This window comes from Giraffa tippelskirchi, chromosome 1 (genome assembly GCF_054371585.1).
Source record: "Giraffa tippelskirchi isolate mGirTip1 chromosome 1, T2T-mGirTip1v1.2.pri, whole genome shotgun sequence".
NCBI classification, from domain to species: domain Eukaryota; kingdom Metazoa; phylum Chordata; class Mammalia; order Artiodactyla; family Giraffidae; genus Giraffa; species Giraffa tippelskirchi.
In genome coordinates this window covers 181,752,591-181,766,669 of record NC_137275.1, presented here as the reverse complement: position 1 = coordinate 181,766,669, position 14,079 = coordinate 181,752,591, and the positions used below count along the sequence as shown (strand labels likewise).

The 14,079-nt window shown below is 40.5% G+C and overlaps 1 long non-coding RNA gene across 2 annotated transcripts in view; it reads left to right on the top strand.

Annotated features, from left to right (window-relative positions):
* Positions 1 to 4,364: 4,364 nt before the first annotated feature.
* LOC145514407 (uncharacterized) overlaps positions 4,365 to 14,079 on the top strand; it is a 57,161-nt gene continuing 47,446 nt past the window's right edge. For both annotated transcript variants that reach the window (XR_014060135.1, XR_014060133.1), the window contains exon 1: positions 4,365 to 4,622. This is a non-coding gene — a long non-coding RNA (uncharacterized LOC145514407). The remainder of the gene's footprint in view (positions 4,623 to 14,079) is intronic.

Here is a 14,079-nt window from a genome sequence, read left to right as displayed (position 1 = left end):
AGGCCAAATCAGCAATCAGTGGGGAGAAGGTACTTTGAGCTCTGCAGCGAAAGCTTATAACAGATGTACTAACGTTTATCAATTACCGAGGGAGGTACTTGAACAGAGCAAAAGGGATAGAAGAATGAGATTTCAAGAAACATGAGATTCAAACAAACTAATGAAAACCTGTGATAACTGAGTAAAAGCAAGGAAAGTAAAAATGAAATTAAAACACAGCTTTGAACATTGACAATTGTATGGTAAGGGTTAAGTACCTGTGATTCTCTCCTTCTCTATAGATCTGATCACATTTTTTCTGCAGTGATTAATATTTACATAACCACAATATGGTAAATGCTATTTTTATTGAGTATTCAGAAGTTCAAGCCTAGAAGACTTGACTGTAGTTCCAGAACAGAATGTAAATGTTACAAACAATGAAAACGTGAAAGAATGAAGATCGTATGTATTGTCGTGGAGGAGCCTGTGATATAAAGAAGCAAGTTGTAGAATAGTATGACCCTACACACATATATGTAATGTTATTAATATATATTATATGCATAGTAAAACACCTGGAAAACTTGCATTCACTTTTATTTTCTACATTGCTGTGTCTTTTGAATTTTTACAACCATGTCTAACTGTTGTAATTAAAACATTTAAAATAGAATACTAGTTTGAAGACTTACTTATTAGCCTACCCAAAGGACTTAGGGTTTTTGGTAAGGTCCTGAACAAAAAGACTGATTGAGTAAAAAGAACTACATTTTGTGGAACCCACAATCTAAAGCTAGACAGAAACCTCAGCTGTTCTAAATCTTACAAAAACAAAACAAAAACAGCAGAAGAAACACCCCAGACCCAAAACCGATAAAAGAGCAACACCGCCATCTACCGACGACTTTTGGAGAATAAGCTGCCTTGAAAGGCTTGTTTTATAAATATAAAACAAACAAAATCCTTGTGAGACCTGCATAGACCCAAAATCTGGTTTATCTTCTCCAGGAGCATGAATTAGTAGCAATGTGAGTAAGAAATCAGGATCATACAGAGAGACGCTGGGGAAAGCATGGACAGCAGTTTCGGAAGTGGAGTTCATTCATCCGAGTGAAGATCTGACACAAGGGACATGGGCTCAATTTCTGACATGGCTCTTCAGGGGCAAAGGCTTGATGTGTGGGACCAATGAAAAGGAGTGACAGTGTACCAGAAAGACCTTTTAAGAAACACTACTTCCTTAAAATAACTTCTGTCGTCCCATGAAATAGGAGATGCACCCCTGCTCACTGCAAATGGGTGCCCAGAGAGGCAGGACCTCTGTCCTGAAAAGTGGGAATAGAGTGTCTGCATGTCTGAGAGACCAGAAAGACCTTTTAAGAAACACTACTTCCTTAAAATAACTTCTGTTGTCCCATGAAATAGGAGATGCACCCCTGCTCACTGCAAATGGGTGCCCAGAGAGGCAGGACCTCTGTCCTGAAAAGTGGGAATAGAGTGTCTGCATGTCTGAGAGAAATTAGAGCACATGATCTTGACAGGCAAGCAGGGGTCCAACAAATACTTATCAGGGTTCTATTATATGCCACATATTATGCAAGTCCCCTCACACCCTGAGTCACAGATCCTCCGCTTGACTTACAGGAGGACTCAGGCATAGCAAAAGCATCAAAAAGTCTAGAGAAATCAAACTATATTTGGTGAGCCATCCTATCAAACCCAATCCAACCTATATTTATCACGCTTACCCATGCCTGGGACACATGCCTTAAAAATCCAGGCTCTACAGTCTGATGAACCCAACACCTGTTCTTTTTTGGGTTGAAAATATTAACACCCTCAATAAGATCAAAGCAGACTGCATTCACTTATTGGTTTAAAAAAGAAGGTAAAAACGTATATTAGAATCACAAAATATTAGAGCTGGAAAGGCTTCCAAAATCATCTGGTTTCCTAAACTCATAAGCTGGACTGGGATCGGGAATGCTGTAAATAAGAATTCTGGTTGCTTTTTAATTTGGAAGGGCAATACAAGAAAAGAAATGAAAGGTGAATGATAGGTACACAGTTTGTTTTGTATGGTCCAGGCTCAGTAAATATTTATTATATTATAAATAAGTACTAATGAATATTTATTTGAGCATGTAAAAATATTCTTCACTTTAAATAATTTAAAACCAAACTTCCATCTTACTAACAATGCTGGATTCTAAGGAGGGCCCACTTTTTTGTTTTGTTTTAATGACATCAAGTATGAGAAAAAGAGAAAGTAATAAAAGGGTAATGAAAGTAGTTGATGGAATTGGTAAACAGAATAGCAAGAGAGAAGCCATCTGGAGATGGGTGGGGTGGTGAATAAGGAAAATAAGAAAGGTCTTCTCTAAGAACACCTGAGAGGTCCTGGGGGTGGGGCTGCAATGCCTTTTTAAAAAGCTCACACACCCTTCATCTGGGGACTCCCCAGGATGAAGGACTTTGCTTTTATAATATAAATATCCAGCTTATTGGATAGATTCCGTCAGATCAATTATATTCTTTTAGGATTCCCTTAACTGGATGATCATTCATTCAACAAATTCTTCTTGAGGTTTGCTCTACTCTGGGCTATGCAAGAGGTTCACGGAAATGAATGAGACACGGTCCTCATTCTTGAAGTATTCCTATCTAGTTGGTAGAGAAATGCCTTGGGACCACTCGAGGACACAAAATTTATACAAGAGCTTAGAGGGCAGTATGTGTACCCACCTAGAAAGGGTACTGTGCTTCTGACAGGACACATCAAACTTAGGACAGGCTCCCTGAGAAGACAGGGTTCCAGCGGAGTTGAAAGTGAAAAGGGAAACTGTTAGTCACTCAGTGTCCGAGTTTCTGTGACCCCACGGACTGTAGCCCGCCAGGCTCCTCTGTACATGGATTTCTCCAGGCAAGAATACTGAAGTGGGTAGCCATTCCCTTCTAAAGGGGATCTTCCCAACCCAGGGATCAAATCCGGGTCTCCTGAATTGCAGGCAGATTGTTTACCATCTGAGTCACCTGGGAGTTAGCATCCAAATAATCCTGCAATCTATTTTGTTAGTTCTCGTGTGAGGTACTTGGAAAGCAGAAAGAGTGAACACCATCTTCTTGCTTCAATGTGAAGAGGGAGAGAGCCCTAAATATCCCCAAGGGGGTTAAATCAGTAAAGAGGTGCAATTAGAAGTTGAACCAAATGACTTGGAAATACTGCCGAGATCAGTGACCTCCTAGCAGGCCACATGAGTGAATGTGGAGGAAATGACATTTGAGCTGGGCCTTGGGGATGATTCGATTGGCGAGGCAGAGGAAGGGGCATCTGTGGTCCCAGCAGCCCAGCAGAGCCTGAGCAAAGAGGCAAAAAGCAGCGTGTGCGGGTGAACACGAGGGTGACTCCATAGGACTGGCACATAAAGTATGCTGGTGGGGTAAGAGTGGCAGGAGAATTTTTTTTTAAATAGATTTGTGCTTAGTCGTCTCCCACTCTTTGAGAGCCCAAGGACTGTAGCTTGCCAGGCTCCTCTGTCCATGGGGATTCTCCAGGCAAGAATACTGGAGTGGGTTGCCATGCCCTCCTCCAGGGGATCTTCCCAAACCAGGGATGGATCCCAGGTCTCCCTCATTGCAGGCGGATTCTTTACCATCTGAGCCACCAGAGAAGCCTCAATAAAAATATATTTATTGAGGTATAATTTACACAGTATATAATCACCCACTATATGTGTATAATTGATGAATTTTACTGAATTTATAAAACAGTAAATCCATCACCCAAATCCAGTTTTAGAACATTCCTATCATGGCAAAAAGTCCTCTGGTGCCCATCTGCAGTCTTTTGGTCATGCTTATTTCACTAGCCGTGATGGTGTTGAGGTCCATTCACGCTGCATCATGTACCCGTGGCCCATCCCTTTTGATCACTAAATAGCAACCCATTGACTAAATATCCCTTTTGATCACTAAATAGTAACCCATTGAATAAATATAACACTTTAAAAAAATCAGTATCAGTGGTAGACATTTTGATTGCTTCTGTTTTGGGCTATGATGAACAGTGCTGCTATGAACATTCACCTAGGATTCTTTGTGTGGATGTTTTCATTTTTCTTGAATTAGGGTGCCAGATTTAGCAAGTGAAGGCAGATGACTGAAACTGTGAGTTAAATCCATTTTATCTGCCTTCTCTAGTCAAGGTCATTTAAAGACTTGCACGTTTTCCACGTGGCAAGTGGTCCAAAAATAAGACGTTTGCCTGAGTTATTTTCTAGGCGCTTACAGTCAGCAGTGTCTAGTTAAAGCTAAGCGAGCTTAAACTGGATAGGCCCACCAGCCTTTCCACTGAGCATGAGCGGACGTGACGTTTCGACCACGCAGAGGCTTACGTAGTTACGCCTGCCTGCGCCGACTAGCAGTACTGCTCCCGAGCCTCAGCCCTCCTCCCCGCCGCTGTTTCTTTCTTAGTTATACCTCCAGTTTCCCAGCCTCTTGCCTTTGGGAAGACAAATTTGAGATTTGTCGTCCGACCTCCTTGCTTGGCTGCCTGCGAAATAAGCCCTCTCTTCACTGCAAGCCTCGGTGTCTCAGGATTTTGGTTTCCTGCGTGTCCGGCAAGATGAGCCAGCCAGGAGGTAAGTCGTGAAACGGAGCTTTTGCCACTGATTCATCGGCCCCTCGCGGGTACTAAGAGCCTGTGCGTGAGTCCAGGCAGCGGCCTGGTCCGTTAGTGCCAGGAACTGCCCTGTGGAATTCCCAGGTGAGATGCCACTGACCGTCAGCGCCTAAGTTTTGTTTTGCAGCGAATAAAATGGTTTTCAGGGGTTGGGTTTGGAACATGTGTTTCGGGTGAGTAACCTCGTTAAAGAAACGCACCTGTGCACCGGTTTTTTGTGTGATCTTGATCGAATCGTGGGTTGGAGGCCTACCTGGTGGGATATGGGCAGTCAGTACAGAAGGTTACAGCTGCTGACTGAGGTACCTGAATTAAAGGCCCAGGACTGTTTTTCTTTCTTTCTTGTTTGGGTTTTTTTGGGGGTTTGGGGGCTTGTTTGTTCTGCTCTTGTTGCCCATGTTTGTCTAGGTCGGTCTGAGTTAATTGTTAAGAATTGGCTATTAGGGATTGAGCTTCTTGGTGCCCAAGAAGCACCAAGCAGAGAGGACCTGTAGAGAGATTTCACTGCTATAACCGCCTGGAAGCAGAGCCCCTTGCTAATGGGAAATGTTGGTTCAGTTCCCTCTCACGGCCCTCTAAGCTGCATTCTTCGGAGTTAGGTGGCTCTGGGTTATGAATCCATGGAAGAGAAAGAAAGAGATGGTATTTTTTGTAACACTGTATAACCACAATATTCTTTAGACTCCAGAGCAAAATGGCCTGAATATGGATCCGTAAATTACAATAAAATCTCACATCTTGATTTACTTTGTAAATGGGAAGGAAAATGAGATAAAATATCTTTTATACAGTCTTATGTTATTGTGTCAGAATAAACCGGTGCAAAGACAATGCAAGATTATGGCCCAACAGGAAGGGCAGGAAAAGAAACCTGTTTCACTTGATTCTAAAGAAGAGGAGGAGGGTTTGCTGTTAATTCTAATACTTGGACGGCTCCTTCCCCAGCCCCACATGCTGGTGCTGCTGCTGCCTCAGGCTCTCCCCAATCTCCCTCTAGTCCCTGCTGTTGGGGTCTGTGGGTAGAGAAATAGGAAATAGGACTGGTCTTCCCCTCTCATACCTGCCAGGGTACTCCCATTTGGCCAGGAAGCTACTCAAGACTCACATGGGGCAAAATCCCTTAAGGCAAGTCTCCAATGAGGGATGTGAATGCTGAAACTGGACAACTGGTGGGGTTGATCTTGGTCCATTCTCCTTTTTCAACTTCAGATTTAATTGGAAGAACAATATGCCAACTTATAGAGATGACCCAAAGAGTTGGAAATTTTTTTTCATTAAATTTTTGCAACCTATTACCCAACCTAGGCCTATGTTCAAAATTTATTAACCACCCTCCTCACTTCAGAACGCAGAAGGTGCTGGATAAAGCCTGGGAGGAGGCAGATGGGCTTCATTGAGAATCCCCTGGCAACTAAATACAGGCTGCTACAAGCGCAGCTGAACCTCTAGTGGGTCCTGTTTGGGATGTGATGCTGGGGACAGGCCCAAACTTGGACATTATCAAGGCTGCATTGTTGCCTGGTTGTGAAGAGGGGGTCAAAACAAAGACGCCTTAGTAAAGCACAGGAGAGAATACAGAAACCAAATGGGGATCATTCAGAATTTCTAATAAGCCTATAGGCATATACAGATGCAGTCCCTGAGGCGCCAGAGAATTTGAAGATGGTTAATATGACTTTTATTGGTCAGAACATCCCTGACAGGAAAGTGCAAAAGGTGGAAGGGGCTTTAGGAATGCATATGTCTCAACTTGTTGCATTTACCTTCAAAAATTTTAACAGCAGGAACCAGGTTCCCCTCTACACATCATTTCCAACATTTGCCATTTGCAGACATTTTGATGATAGCCATTCTGACAGATGCATGGGTATCTTTCCATTTGTTTAAATCATCTTCAGTTTCCTCTATCAATGTTTTATAATTTTCATAGTATGCATCTTTCGCCTCTTTGTTTTATTTCTGTTTTTTTTTTAATGCAATTTTAAACAGGATTGTTTTACTTTCTCCTATTATTAGTGTATGGATATGCAACAGATTTCTGTATACTAACCATATATCCTGAAACCTTGCTGAATTCATTTATCCTAATAGTTTTGGTAGAGACTTTAAGAATCTTTATGTAAAGTATTATGTCATCTGCAAAGTAGTGACAGTTTTATCTCTTCCCTTCCTGTCTGGGTGTGGTTTTTTGTTTTTTCTCATCTGATTGCTATGGCAGCACTATGTTAAGTAGAAGTAGTGAGCCCTGTTCGGGATGTGAGTGAGTCCTGTTTGAGAGGAAGGTGGGAGAAGGTGTTCAGGATGGGGGAATACATGTATACCTACGACCAGTTCATGTTGATGTATGGCAAAAAAGCATCACAATATTGTAAATAAATAAATTAAAATAAATTTATCTTAAAAATAAATTAATTTTTTAAAAATGTAAATGCACACACACACAAAAGAAGTAGTGAGTGGACATCCTTACCTGTTTCTGAATTTAGTGGAAAGGCTTTTACTTTTCACTGTTGAGTATTATATTGATGTGGATTTGTCATAAACTGTTTATTATGGTGATGTCCCCTCTATGCCCACTTTGAGAATTTTTATCATGAATGAAAGTTGAATTTTGTCAAATGCTTTTTCTGCATCTATTGAGATGATCATATGAGTTTTATCCTTTTGTTTATGTATTGGTATAAAATTGATCTTTTTGTTATTGTGATTGTTGAACCATCCTTGTGACCCTGAAATAAATCCAAGTTGATTGTGGTGAACGATTCTTTTTATGTATTGTTGGAGTCAATTTGCCAATATTTTGAGGATTTTGTGCATCTATGTTCATCAAGGATACTGGCCTGTAAATTTTTTTTTGTACTGTGTTTGCTTTGGGTATCAGGATAAAGGTGTCCTTATATAATGATTTGGGGAGTATTGTCTCCTCCTCAGTTTTTTTTTAGAATAGTTTGAGAAGGATACATGTAAGTTCTCCATATGTTTGGTAGAATTCCCCAGTGAAGCAGTCCAGTCCTGGACTTTTGTTTGTAGGGAGTTTTGCATTGCTTTTTATTATTATTATGGATTCTGTTTCACTTCCAGTGATTATTAGTCTGTTTAAATTATCTGTTTCTTCTTGACTCAGTCTTGGCAGGCTGTTTGTTTCTAGAAATTTGTCCATTTCTTCTACGTTGTCCATTTTGTAGGCATATAACGGTTCATAATATTTACTTAATGATTTTTTAAAATTTCTATGGCATTGATACCTCTCCTCTTTATTATTTTATGTGAGTCTTCTCTCCTTGATGAGTCTGGCAAAAGGTTTATCAATTTTGTGTCTTTTAAAAAAACTTTAGCTCTTGAAACTAGTTCTTAGTTTCATCTTTTCTATTTTTTTATCTCATTTTATTTTCTCTCTGATTTTTCCTTCTGCTGACTTTGGCCTTTGTTCCCTTTCTAGTTCTTCTAGGTAGAAAGTTAAGTTGTTTGGAAATTTTCTTGTTTCTTGAGAAAGACATATACCACTATGAACCTCCCTCTCAGAATTGCGTTTGCTGCATCCCATAGATTTTGAAAAGTTGTGTTTTCATTTCTGTCTTAAGATGTTTTCTGATTTCCTCTTTGATTTTATTGTTGAACCATTGGGTTTTTCTTAGCAGCATGTTGTTTACTCTCCACATGTTTGTTCTTTTCTTGTGTTTCAGTTGATTTCTAGTTTCTTGCCATTGTGATTGGAAAAGATGCTTGATATAATTACTACCCTCTTAAATTTTTTGAGGTTTGTTTTGTAACTTCATGTATGATTGATCCTGGAGAATGTTTCATGCACTCTTAAAAAGAATATGTTTTCTTTTTTTTTTAGGTATGGTGTCCTATAGATATCAATTAAGTCCAACTGGTCTGTTATGTCATTTAGGATCTCTGCTGCCTTATTGCTTATCTGGATGGTCTGTCCATAGATGTCAGTGAGATGTTAAAGTCTCCTACTATTACTGTATTCGTTTCTCCCTTTATGTCTGTTAGCATTTGTTTTACATATTTAGGTTCTCCTGTATTGATTGCATGTATATTAGCAAGTTTAATATCCTCTTCTTGTATTAATCCCTTTATCATTATATGATGTCCTTTGTCTTTTCTGTAGCCTTTGTTTTAAATAAAGTCTTACTGGTCTGATATGAATATTGTTATCTCAGCTTTCTTACTGTTTCCATTTGCCTGGATATCTTTTTCCATTGTCTCATTTTTAACCTGTGTATATCTTCCACCCTGAATTGAGTCTCTTGTAGACAGCATATTGATGGATTTTTTTTTTTAATCCAATCCTATGTCTTCTGATTGAGCGTTTAGTCCATTGGCACTTAAATTATAGGTATATACTTATTGCCATTTTATTTCTTGTTTTCCAGTTGTTCGATTGTTCTTTTTCCCCATTGTGATTTGATTTTCTTTTGTAATATGTTTGAGTTCTTTTCTTTTTGGTTTCTGTGTATCTGTTGCAGGTTTTAGATTTTGTGGTCAACATGGGATTTGTATATTTTGACCCATAATTATATCTGTTTGCTTCAAACTGATAGTCATTTAAGTTCAAACACATTCTAAAAGATCTACATACAGTTTCTACTTCCCTCCCCAATGTTGTCTTCAGTGTCATATTTTACATCTTAACATTTACCCCTTTACTATTTATTGTAGCTATAGTTGCTTTTTCCTTTTTTTTTTTTTTTTTTGTTTTTCAATCAGTGTACTAGCTATTTAAGTGATCTTCAATCCCTGCTATATATTGACCTTTCTTACTGAGATTTTTCCTTTTCTAAAGGTTATTGCTTTTCCATTTAGAGAATATCCTTCAGGATTTCTTTTAGGGTATGTTTCAGTTCAATTCAGTCGCTCAGTCATGTCCAACTCTTTGTAACCCCGTGGACTGCAGCACCCCAGGCTTCCCTGTCCATCACCAACTCCCAAAACTTAACTAAAACTCATGTCCATAGAGTCAGTGATGCCATCTCATCCTCTGTCGTCCCCTTCTCTTCCTGCCTTCGGTCTTTCCCAGCATCAGGGTCTTTTCCAATGAGTCAGTTCTTCATATCAGGTGGCCAAAGTATTGGAGCTTCAGCTTCAGCATCAGTCCTTCCAGTGAATATTCAGGACTGATTTCCTTTAGGATGGACTGGTTGAATCTCCTTGCAGTCTAAGGGACTCTCAAGAGTCTTCTCCAACACCACAGTTCAAAAGCATCAATTCTTCGGCACTCAGTTTTCTTTATAGTCCAACTCTCAACATCCATACATGAAAAACCATACCTTTGACTAGATGGACATTTGTTGACAAAGTAATATCTTTGCTTTTTAATATGCTGTCTAGGTTGGTCATAGCTTTTCTTCCAAGGAGCAAGCATCTTTTAATTTCATGGCTGCAGTCACCATCTGCAGTGATTTTGGAGGCCCCCAAAATAAAGTATCTCACTGTTTCCATTGTTTCCCATCTATTTGCCATGAAGTGATGGGACTGGATGCCATGATCTTAGTTTTCTGAATGTTGTTTTAAGCCAGCTTTTTCACTCTCCTCTTTCACTTTTCATCAAGAGGCTCTTTAGTTCTTCTTCACTTTCTGCCATAAGGGTGGTGTCATCTGCATATCTGAGGTTATTGATATTTCTCCTGGCAATCTTGGTTCCAGCTTGTGCTTCATGCAGCCTGGCATTTCACATGATGTACTCTGCATAGAAGTTAAATAAGCAGGGTGACAATATACAGCCTTGACGTACTCCTTTTTCTATTTGGAACCCGTCTGTTGTTCCATGTCCAGTTCTAACTGTTGCTTTTTGACCTGCATACAGATTTCTCAGGAGGCAAGTCAGTTGGTTTGGTATTCCCATCTCTTTCAGAATTTTCCAGTTTGCTGTGATCCACACAGTCAAAGGCTTTGGCGTAGTTTGTAAAGCAGAAGTAAATATTTTCCTGGAACTCTCTTGCTTTTTCGTTGATCCAACGGATGTTGGTAATTTGATCTCTGGTTCCTCTGCCTTTTGTAAATCCAGCTTGAACATCTGAAATTTCATGCTTCACATACTATTGAAGCCTAGCTTGGAGAATTTTGAGCATTACTTGCTAGTGTGTGAGATGAGTGCAGTTGTGTGGTAGTTTGAGCATTCTTTGGCATTGCCTTTCTTTGGGATTGGAATGAAAACTGACCTTTTCCAGTCCTGTGGCCACTGCTGAGTTTTCCAAATTTGCTGGCATATCGAGTGCAGCACTTTCACAGCATCGTCTTTTAGGATTTGAAATAGCTCAACTGGAATTCCATCACCTCCACTAGCTTTGTTCGTAGTGATGCTTCCTAATGCCCACTTGACTTTGCATTCCAGGATGTCTGGCTCTAGGTGAGTGATCACACCATTGTGGTTAGAGCAGAGCCAGAGCATTCACTAGGCTGGGACCAGGGCTTGGAGCATTGTGGTTGCAAGAAAGTGGCTTGCACTGCTGTTGGAGGTCAGCACTGCTTTCCTGCAGCTATTTGAGTAAGTGACAACAATGACCACCACCTCCCCTCCTGGACTACATCCCAGGCCACCTCTATGTCACTAGATAAAGTATTTTCCCAGGACCTGGTCACCCTAGATACTCTGCTAAGCTATGTGTGGAGTGAGTAGGGAAAGGGTTTTTGCCCAGCTCAGACTGGGGAATGTAGAGAGGCAGCAACCACTTGGGTGGGACTCTCTTTGCCCTGTTTTTCGGCAAGCCAGCATCTGCACTCCTAGCAAGGAGAGTCTAGGTTTTCCAACCTGTCTGTCCCAGTGGTTTTCTCATCAGCAAAGGGTGCTTGCCTCCTCTGTGTAGGACCCCAAGCCTAAGATACCCAGACTCTGGCTTCACCCACTCACTCTTCAGAACAAGAGTCTGCCTGTACAGTCTTTCTTTTCCTCTTAGACTCCTTTCAGAAGCATTAGTCCCAACCCAGTGCTTTTTTTCTTGTCCTACCCAGTTACTTGGGAATCTCCTTAAACCTTGGTCATGTACTTCTTCTGCCAGTTTCTAGGTAGATTTCCATGAAAATTTTTATATATGTCGATATATTTTTGATGTGTTTATGGGGGAAGGTGAGCTTTACATCATTTTACTCTATTTTGATCCTTATCCCATCCATCTATATTTAACTTTTGAAGAAACTGTTCTTCAAATATGAAACTTTTCTAAAGAGACTGTGTACCATTTTACATTCTGTCAGTATATTAATATTAAGATGCAAGAGACACGGGTTCAATCTCTGAGACGGGAAGATCCCCTGGAGTAGGAAATGGCAACCTACTCAAGTATTCTTGCTTGGAAAATTTCATGGATAGAGGAGACGGGCGGGCCATAGTCCATGGGATTGCACAGAGTTGGACATGACTGAGCACTTACTCATGCAGTGTATAAAGATTCTAGTTTCTGATCCTCACCAACACTTACATTGTCTTTTTAAAAGAAACTATTATAGTCATTCTAGTGTGGAGTGGTTGTTTGCTATGGTATTAATTTTATTGATAGTCATAAGAAATTGTTTATTAGCCATTCATGTATCTTGGGGAAATATCAGATTTTTGAAGACTTTTTTAATTGGATCATTTGTCTTGAGTTATAAGAATTCTCTTTTATCAGTTACACGATTTGTAAACTTTTTTGCTCAATCTTTGGTTCATTTTTAACAGTAAGTTTTAAAAATTCTATTGCCGTATAGTTGATTTACAATGTTGTATTTCAGGTGTACAGCAAAGCAATTCAGTAATGCATATACATATATTCATTCTTTTCCAGATTCTCTTCCCAGACAAGTTATTACAGAATAATGAGTAGAGTTCCCTGTGCTATATAAAACAGTAGGTCTGATTGGTTATCTGTTTTATATATAGTAATGTGTGATGTTAATCCCAAACTCCTAATTTGTGCCCCACCACCATGTTTCCCCTTTGGTAAGCGTAAATTTGTTTTCAAAATCTGTAAGTCTGTTTCTGTTTTATAAATAAGTTTATTTGTATCATGTTTTTAAATTAGATTCCACCTATGAATTGTACTGTTACTGAAATCATAAGTCCATGTGCTCAACACACAGTGAGGCCCATCAATACTAGACATTATAGTTTGGAGCAGAGAAAGATTTATTACAGATTCATACAAGGAGATAGGTGGCTCATCCCCTGAGAACCCCAAAGTTAATTACTAAATGCTTTCATCAAGTCCCTTTAAAAGCAAAAGGTGAGAGATGGACATGGTTAGTTGTTGCAGACTTCTTGGTGTCAGATCCTTCATTCTTGAGGTCTGGTCATGGTCAAGTAACAGTGTTCCTGTAAATCTCTACCAGATAAATGTTATTCTCTGTCCTGACGAGAAAGAGTAAAGTCCCAAGGCACAACTTTCACCCTCCAAGGTCCCAGCCCTGGCTAAGAAGAGGCAGATCTCAGTTGGCAGCTCCTTCAGAGCCAAGTTCCCACATCCTGCCCAGCTGTCATCCCTGAGGGAGCCATGCACCCAACCCAGCTGACCCTCAGCCTCCTCAGGCCACCCAAATAGGGGAGACCAGGTCTCACAGATTGTGACCCAGACAGCCATTGCTGTTAGGTTTCAGAGACAGGGATGGGTGAGAGGTTCACCGCTATCACAAGGCCTGGGCCACGCTAGTAGAGGGCCTTAGCAAGGACTCTGGAGCCCTCAAGGACATAGTCCCCAGTCTGTTCCCTGGGGCCTCCAGCTCACCCACTGGCCCAAGGCTGGATAAGCTGGAGGGCCTCCAGGAAAAGGACTGAATCTACCTCTTACCTCATTCTCTACCTGATGACCCCCACACCATCGACCCTTGACTGAATTACTTCCCCAATGGTTCCTCATTGACAGTTGCCAGTGGGCAGGGCCCACTGCACCACTCTCCAGTAGCTGAGCGAGACAACTAATGGTAAGTCATTGATGCTTGCATGTGGGCAGGGCCCATTGAGGCACTAAGCAGTGGCTGAAGAAGACCTGTTGCCTAGTTACAGTGAGCAGAGTAATGAGGCACAGCAATGGCTGTTACCTGCTAAGGACTGTGCTCATCCTGCTCTGTTACAATATCATATGTTTGTCTTTGACTGACTTCACTTAGTATGATAATCTTTAGGTCCATCAGTGTTGCTGCCAATGGTATTATTTTGCTTTTTCATGGCTGAGTAATACTCCGTTGCATATATGTATCACATCTTCTTTATCCAGTCATCTGTTGATGGACATTTAGATTGCTTCCATATTTTGTCTGTTGTAAATAATGCTGCAGTGAACACTGGGATGCATGTGTCTTTTAGAATTAGGTTTTTTTCCAGATACATTTTTCAAGGAACCTCTACACTGTTTTCCACAGAAGTTTAACCAATTTACCTTCCCACCAATGCTGTAGGAGGTTTCTCTTTTCTCTACACCCTCTCCAGCATTTAT